Here is an 8557-nt window from a genome sequence, read left to right as displayed (position 1 = left end):
CTTGTTCTTAGGGGTGCACATTGCTGCAGGTCACTCTCCAAATGCTATTTATCATAGTCTGTATTCTGAGAAACTGAGATCCCAGTAGGAACTGATGTCCAAACCCTCCTACCTGCTTCAGTGATGAGCATCACAAGCAGGTTCTGAGTGAAGGACTGGCACAGCAGGGGCCTGCCAATGTTTTCTTGCCAGACATGAAGACTGTTGTGGGGATACCTGCCAGCGTTGGAAAACTATGAATACAGACAACTGGAGAGGAAATAAGTGTCTGTCTCATAATTCTGCTGGAATACACTGGGCTCTGAACCAATTTCTACGCTGAAGTCAGTGGCATTGCATGGAGAAGAAGCCGCTGCAGAGTTTGTGCTTGAATATTTTTATTCAAGGCAGGGTAGGTAAAATACAGATTCTGTCTTTTGTAATCTCTGCATGCCTACTTTGTACTGCAGGACAGGAAAGTCCCTGGGCCACCCATTCCCTTCACACCCAAAGTTTACCTGTTTGTCATTGTGATTGTTCACTTTCAGCTGTTGCATTTGCACATTCCACAGAGAGGAATGCTGAAAATACTGAGTTTTTTCAGAGTCAGGGGGCTCAGCTGAGTTTTAAGTTGCCTCTGTATCACTACAATTCATAACACTAGAATTATGAGAAGCTTTCTACCGAAAACAAGATTTGCTTTAAGTTGGGGCAATAGAGATAACTGTATTTATGTCTCGGACATCAAAGGTTCACAACTCTTTATCTTTTGGCTCTCCACATGTGAATTTCATGAAAATGCTTTTGTGAACAGCACAAATGACAGAATATATCTATATTAAAGTGTTTCTGTCTCAGTTTCAGTATAGTTCCTTATATACCTGATTGTCTTCTCACTAAACTGAGAGAACTAGGCCACCCTAAAAGCAAAGTTGAAGCCGTGTTCCATGATAGAAATTATGGTAAAGTATGAGGTTTGCTGCCAAATTCCAATAAAATATACTCCTTCTTCTAAATGTAATCATCTTTTTAACCTTTCCTGAGTCCTACTGTCAGAGTATATGGTTATTCAAACCTTGTGTGGGAGGCTGGAGAAAATATTTGCAAGTTAAGGCATACCAGACTGTAGGCTGCTGTCGTTTTCATGTGCTGTGGAATGGCTTTCGATTGCACGGCTTCTTGAGTGCAAAAAGAGTGTATAACTTTGTAAAAGGCTCTTCCACGACACATCCTGCAGTCCTTTAACAGCTGCCACAGTCCTGATAGTTTTGTTGGGATGAGAAATGCCAGTCTGGAACTTCAGTGGAGGAGAGATGCGGTGGCGCCCACTGCCAGTTGTCCTGCATACACTCCAGTAAAACACTGTTAAGTGAAAAACAACAAAAAATGTATGAATAATTGTGAATGAAGTCCAAAGTGACAAAGCTCTGGCTCGAGCAGCTGCAGTGTGTGACCTCTCCGGGGTTTGATAGGGAAAAGTTGCCATGGGGATGGTGCAGCATTGTTTGCGGCTGACTTCAGCTTTTATTGTTGTGCTCTGATTACAGCTTTTGTTTCACTGTGAAGTGTGGTTGTTACATGCCAGCTTGAAACAAAGATGCATTTACAGGCAGCGGCAGAGTTCAAATGATTTCCATAATTAGACATATCAATGCTTTAAGCAAGGGGAAAAAAATTCTGTGTTGCTGTTTCAGAAAACACAAAGTTTTTCAGAATAAATTTAATATCTGCTGAGAAAAGATGTAACTTCCTGGTAAAACTGGTTAAACATCATTACAGGAAATTGTCATTTGCTGCTAGGACCGATGGCAAAAGACTGTGAGACAGCACCTGAGCCTCCAGGTGAAGATAGTTCAGCTATGGGATACACAGACCTCGAGATTTTTGTCTCCTTAGCAAAGTGTACACGGACATATATCAACATCTTGATTTACTACATCCTTAAAGCTTGTTAGCTCCAGGATGTCCTTGAGTAAGGGAAGCCAACTGTGCTACGTGTTCTAAGGACACTGCTGACTCATATTCAATTTGCCATCAGCCAGGACACCCCCAGTCCCTTCCAGGGCATTGCTCTCCAGGGTCATTCCAGAATCTGTCCATACATCCAGGGCTGATCTATCCCCAGTGCAGAATCTGGCACTTGGCCTGTTAAACACCACATAGCTGGTGAATGCCAGCTCATAGAAACAGAGATCACAAAACAGTTTGGGGTGGAAGGGACTCAAAGCTCATCCAGTGCCACCCCCTGCCACGGGCAGGGACACCTTCCACTATCCCAGGGTGTTCCAAGCCCTGTCCAACCTGGCCTTGAACACTTCTAGGGATGGGGCAGCCATAGCTTCTCTGAGCCAGGCTCTCCCCTCCCTCACAGGGAGGAATTTCTTCACAATATGCAACATTTCCTTCCCTGCTGCGCCCTCCCCATTAAACACGAGATTAAAATCCCAGTAGTTGGACTACAATTCCCATCATGCCCCGCGCCCCGCCCCGGCCCCGCGCCGCACTACATGTCCCGGCAGGCCGCGGGGCGGCGCGGGCGGTGGCGCGGTGGCGCATGCGCAGTGCGGGTGCCGGCGGTGCAGACGGAGGCGGCGGGAGCAGCCCGTTCCCGGTGCGGGGCGCGGGAGCGGGGCCGGGACGGGCCCGGGGAGCGCCCGGCTCTCCTCACGGGGCTCCCGCACTGCCACCTCTCCAGTAAGTGCCTCGGCCCGGGGCGGGGCTCGGCCCGCCCTGGGTGATGCCCTTCCTTCCGCGCCTGCCCGGTGTGTGACCGCGGAGGGCACTGTCCTGCTCGCGTCTCCCTCCTTTTTTCCTTTCCGCTTTCCCTGGAAGGCGCTGGGCGGCGCGGGGGCTCTGCCCGCGGGGCCGGCGCGGTGTGCGGTGCCCCGGTGGCGCGGGCAGGGCGCTGTCACAGCCGCAGAGGTAAGAGGAGAGGTGATCTCACGGCTCGTCACGGTGGGTGCTCCCCGCGGCCGCCCCGGTGTGGGAGCGGTGTGAGCCGGGCAGAGCCCGCCGGGCTGGCGGGGCCGGGCTCGGGCTCCCCCGGCTCCCTCCCTCCGTTCCCCTTGGGATCCCCACCCCCAGGACAGCCAGCGTGGAGTGCCGGGTGTGTTTTTAGCTTGGGGAAGCACAAGTTTTGGAGAGGGATGTGTCGGCACGCCCTGAGCCGTGTTTCTGGGTTAGCTGTAACCGGGGCTGGTTATTTACTGAACCGAAGTGTCTTTAAATGGGTAACTTGACTATAAATGAATGTTAAACTGTAACCACTGTTGTTATATGCGCAGTTTTTATCACCTGTAAAATTCCAGATAGGCATTTGACATGCTGCTAAACTTAACACAGACTTAAATTCTGTATGTGTTGTGCAGCTCCCTTGGGAGGAACTAATGCATGACCTTCATAAAAGGCATTATGTTGTTGCTTCAAATGTTTGCAAAGTAACATCCAGAGAACAGCAATTTTCTTTTTGGCAGGCTGCTGGTTTGAGGCCTTCTGTAAGAAAAATGTCTAATTTTCTCTAAGTGAATTGTGTTTATAATCAAGCAGAATGAACAGTGGGGAAACAGTTATTTGTTACGCTGAGCACCTGAATTAGACATCAGCGGAGTGGTGTTACCTGAGTAAAGCTGAGAGGTAGAAAATTTTAATTTTTTTTTTTCTATTCTTAAGAGCTACAGCTCTCCATGCTTCACCTTCTTCTGAAAGCAGAGTACTTTTAAAGAGACCAGGCATAGAGCAAGCTGAACAACATCAGCTTCTTTGATGCCTTCTGACAAATTCCTTGCTGGCCTGACAGAGGCTGTAATGTCTGTAAAGATAAATTTTCTCCTTACCCAGTCCCATGCATGACCCTGCAAGACAGAGCCATATTTGATTGTACAATTTTGGGGCCTACAGTGTTTGAGGAGTGGCTTCTCATTGTTGGAACCGAATCAACAGGATTTGTTGGGTTTTGTGTTGTGTTTTGGTTTTTTGTTTCTTTTTGTTATATTTGGGGTGCATTCATTTGGATGCTCCTATGGAGCTGGGGGTGTGTGTGGTAGCTTTGGTTGCTGTCTCATGAGTTACTCTGTCTTGTGGAACACTGAACTTGCATTTTAGGTCCATTCAGTCTTGTTTCCTCCTGCTTGCTATTTTTAGTTGAGAGAGCCACACCAGTAACAATACGTGAGACTGTCAGGGTTGTGAAGCACAGAAGTGTAGAAGTGCACTTTTCCCGTTTGTCACATGAGGAAGTGTTAAAAGTGGGCTGAAATCTCTTTGTGGTAGGGAGAGATGCTGATATTTGGAGGGGAGAGTCTTTTAGTTCAGGGATAGATAAGCACTGATGCAGAAAGTGATAATTCAAGAAAATAATACATGGGAGTTTTATGTGTCCTGGATATCACTGAGTGCTACACTGCTGGAGTCAGCTTTGCATAAAATAAAAACCTTTGTGTGACTCATTGAGTTCTATTTGCAGTTATCAAACGTTGTGATTTGATTTTGCGAGTGTGGAAGATTTAATTTCAAGTTCATAAATTCTAAAGACATCTATTTTCTTGAGCTGTTTCTCTGCTTTAAAACTACATTTGGCCTTGCATAGCTCTGCATTTTAAGGGTGAAATTAAAGCAAAAGATGAACAGTGGGTCACTGGCAGGTGCAGTGGAATGCTGAGGTGTTTCAGAGCAGCAGATGCTTTCACACAAATCAGAGAATAGTCAAAGAATAATCATAGAAAAAGAATAATCAAGAAAATAGGCAGCATCTTCATGCTTTCCCTCCTCCTCCTTCTCTCCTCCTGTATTTATTCTTCCTCAGGGGCAGTAGCTGAGTGACAGAAGACAGACACACACATGGGGAATACAGAAGGCATGTGCATGAGGAAGAGACCTGAATGCAGGAACTCCTCCTGCCTTGTTTTTTTCCAGGTAGCTGTTCCAGAAGGCAGCAGAGCTATCTCAGCTCAAATAAAGGCTGACTGCATGTCAGAGAGTTGGTGTAGAAGAGAGGAAGTGCAGAAGTCAGTTTTTATTGACTGTAACAGATTAGAAAGAACTTGAGGACATTACTGAAACGAGGATCTCTGCTTGTAACACGGTCTCCAGTGCAGTGTTGGATGTAGCCCAAACTGCCAGGCCTGCAAAATCCTTAATCTATTTTAGTAGATTTAGAATTCCATCGATGTCTTTATTACTGACTGTTCCTGGTTATTTAAGCTGACAGTTATCATGGTAAATGCAGTTCCTCCAAAGTGCAGCAAACCAGCAGTGTTAGGGAGTGAGTACAGGTTCCAGTGAGAATTTTCCTTGCATGCTCTGCTGTGCTTTTGGAGGTATCCAGCTCTACATCAGTGTTTAGACAAACAATAGCTTGTGATATGAGACCATGTATCTGTCTTGCAAGATGGGTTTTGGCAGGGGTTTTTTTTTCACTGATAATTATGAACAATAGGAACAGTCTTAGAAAATACTTATTGGGGTTTGGAGCCAAGTGAACCTTTGTGCAGTTGTATAATTGCATGAAAATACAGGATAGTAAGTTATTTCACTGCCAAAATGGGAATTTAGGTTACTGGCTTTAGCATAAAACATTTTTACAGCGTGAAACAAGTGCTTAAGAAGTCACCAAGAAATTATATAAAGAAACACAACAGTCAGTACATGTATTCTTTTGGTTTTGAAACTAAATGCAATGGGACATGGCCAGAAGCATTGCTGTCAATAATTTATAAAATTATATAAGAAACCTAAATGTTATAATCCTAGTGAGCTTATTTGACGTATGAAAATAATTTAACTGCTTTTACAAGGTTGCCTGCTGAAGAGGTCTGAGTGACAATGAATGGTTCAGGTTTTGAAGTTATACTTCAATGCAGAGAATCACTGAAATAAATTGAAATGGGGATATGGCTGAGCTGCTTGAATTTTTTTCTGCTCTTACACTGATCTTTCAAATTAGGACTTTGAAAATATATAGGTCTAAGGTCATCTTGATACATTCTGTACCCTAACTGTGAGAAATACTTAGGTATGTGTTGGTATAGGGCTCAATTCTATAAATAACATTTTCCTCTCAGTGCTAGGTAAAGCAGCAGGGTTTTGTTGCTGTTGAGGAAGGAAGCTGGTTCATTGTCTCAGCACTAAGCAGCATTTTCTCCCTCCAGGGACTTGCAGAAGCATCTAGAATGTGTAGGTGTTTCTTTAATCTTGGAGAAGGAACTTATTAAGCTTTCTGGTGCAGAACTGTATGAGCCACTTACTCTTAACAGATGTTATCTGCACAAGTAGGGAGTTGTAGGTCTGGTAGACATTTGTGGCATTCAACAGTTTAAACAGTTTTCAGGTTTGAACATATGCCTTTGCCTTAAAATCTGAATAGTTTCAGGTATTTTATGTAGAAGAAAGGTGGTTCAATAGTGAGGTTGCTGCTCTGGGACTTGGAAAACAGGTTCAGCTCAGTGTGTTGCCAAAAATCTTCCTGTGTGGCCTGGGACAAGCTGCTTCTGTGTCCCTCCATTCTCATCCTGAGAGTGCTGAGCAGCAGCAGCTCTGCAGCACTGAGAGGTAAAAAACTGGAGGTAAGCTTCAGGCAGGAGGAGGAAAACCAGAAAAATACAGTGGAAACAAGGGTTTGACTGGAAATCTCTGGTGTCACTGAGAGAAAGCAAGCCCTTAAAACTTTAAGGAGCGCTGCCCGGCCTTGTTTGTTTAGCAGAATTTTAAAACAATGCTTAAAATACCCACACAAACATGTAAATCTTTTATGTTATGGTTCTGCCACACAGGGGACAGTAGCAAAGCTCTCTCTGTTCCTTTGTTGGCTGTTTGCTTCTTTGGAAGATGCTTTTAATTCTAGCTAACCATTGCATCCAGATGTTTTGGATATCAATTTAGCTCATTTGTTCTGCTGGCATGGTAAGCAGAATCTCTTAAATTTGGCCTGATTTACTGACTTTTCATGTGAAAGAGGCTGAGCTTTTCTACCTCTCCACTCCCCCAAAGGGAAAAAGAATTTGCAGCTACCTCTAATGAGCAGTGTCTGTAGTAATGTTATGGAGTTAAAAGTATTTTGGATTTAAAATCTTTCTGGTGAAAATAGGGCACTGTCATTGCTATAAATTGAAAATGTAGGCTAGACAGCAATTACCAAGCTTTGCAAACATGTTTTCATTGTTGAGAGTCAACGCTCTCAGGAACAGTCTCTGTATACTGACAGGTGATAAATTAATTCATTTAATATGTAATTGTTTTGATGTGTATGCTCTCCCTGGGTGCTTTGGTACCCACCACATTTACATCCCATGTCCAAGAAAATATGTTGGAACTTGTTCAGACTAGTGACTTAATTAGGTGTTCTTCTGTTAAGCACTAAAACAGTTACATGCCAGGTTTGTTCTAAGAGTGAGCAGTCCTCTTCAAACTGCACTTCAAAAGATGTTGTTCAATACCTTGGTTAACTCTTTAGGGAGGCTGGGAATGACAAAGGGGGTCTTAGGCTGGGCTGATAATTGAACTGGCAAGTTATTCCTGTATCTGGTAGGCTGTGCCTGTGTGTGCAGCACTGCTGGAAGGTTGGGTAACTTAAAGGATGTTAAAAGTGTGTCTGCTGATTCAGGACTTCAGGGTTTGGTTATCTTGATTTTTTTTATCATGAACGTTTTTCTTTTGTTTCTTCCTTAAATCAAGTTCACTGTAGATAATTTATCTGTACTGTCTTCCTGCTTTGTGCTGATGCCCTGATTTTTAGGTGGAGGAACACTATTCCTTCAGGAGGTCCTTTTTGTGGGAGGCAGCAGTACAGAGTGTTGAAAACCAGGCTGTTGCATGCTCGTGGTACATCCAGGATTTCCAGGACTTGGGATTCTCCTGGAGTGTTTCTGTCTTGTGTGTGGGTCAGACAGCAATCCCACAAAATGCCAGGAGCCTGCCTGGTACTTTTGGGGTTATTCTGTGGGTGGAGGGGTGTTATTCTCCCTACACACCACAGCTGAGGTTTTGAGAATCACCTCTGTCGGTGCAGCAGCAGCTGGGCAGTAACTGGGATTTGTGTCATCCCACAAATGAGGAGGGTGAGGCTGAAGGCCACAGCCAGACTGGGCTGTACCTGACATGAGGACAATTCCCTGTGCTCACGGCTTCATTCCAAGGAGGAAGGCTGCTGAATTCTGTGAGGAGTTACAGGCAGTGATGAGCTTCCAGTTAGGTGTTAGTGTGCTGGCACTGTGCTACGAAACCTGGCACTTTCTGTGGGGTTTATCTGTGTGTCAGGTGAGACTTCTATTAAATATGCCACAGTGGGGCTTGATTTTCTTCATTTAGGTGCATAAAAAAAAGGGAAGGGGAGGGTAATGTCCCAAAAGCTTTGCCATTTGGTGGGAGCTTAATTTTCCCCTCCCACCTTGGTAAACAGGAGCTGGCATGTTCTGTAAATTCACATTGGGTCTCTTACATGAGACAGACAAAGCCCTGTTCTTCCTAAAGAGCTTTCACTACACTTGCACTTACTGAGAAGCTCTGAGATTAGTCCTAATCTCTGGGAATCCTTGTGTAGTTTTGATATAACTGATAGGTGAGCTGCATTCTGGAGGAAATATCA

At 44.7% G+C, this 8557-nt stretch overlaps 1 protein-coding gene across 6 annotated transcripts in view; it reads left to right on the top strand.

Moving 5' to 3' along the window:
* The first annotated feature begins 2526 nt into the window (after positions 1-2526).
* PLEKHA1 (pleckstrin homology domain containing A1) overlaps positions 2527-8557 on the top strand; it is a 30773-nt gene continuing 24742 nt past the window's right edge. For 4 of the 6 annotated variants that reach the window (XM_063405152.1, XM_063405157.1, XM_063405156.1 and 1 more), the window contains exon 1: positions 2527-2673. The gene's annotated coding sequence lies outside the window, so the exon portion shown is untranslated. Of the gene's footprint in view, positions 2674-2726; positions 2902-8557 lie in introns of those variants that run through there. The other 2 variants (XM_063405155.1, XM_063405153.1) reach the window with 2 other exon arrangements.

Source organism: Prinia subflava, chromosome 9 (genome assembly GCF_021018805.1).
Source record: "Prinia subflava isolate CZ2003 ecotype Zambia chromosome 9, Cam_Psub_1.2, whole genome shotgun sequence".
Lineage (NCBI taxonomy): Eukaryota > Metazoa > Chordata > Aves > Passeriformes > Cisticolidae > Prinia > Prinia subflava.
This window is presented reverse-complemented; position numbering and strand designations above follow the sequence as displayed.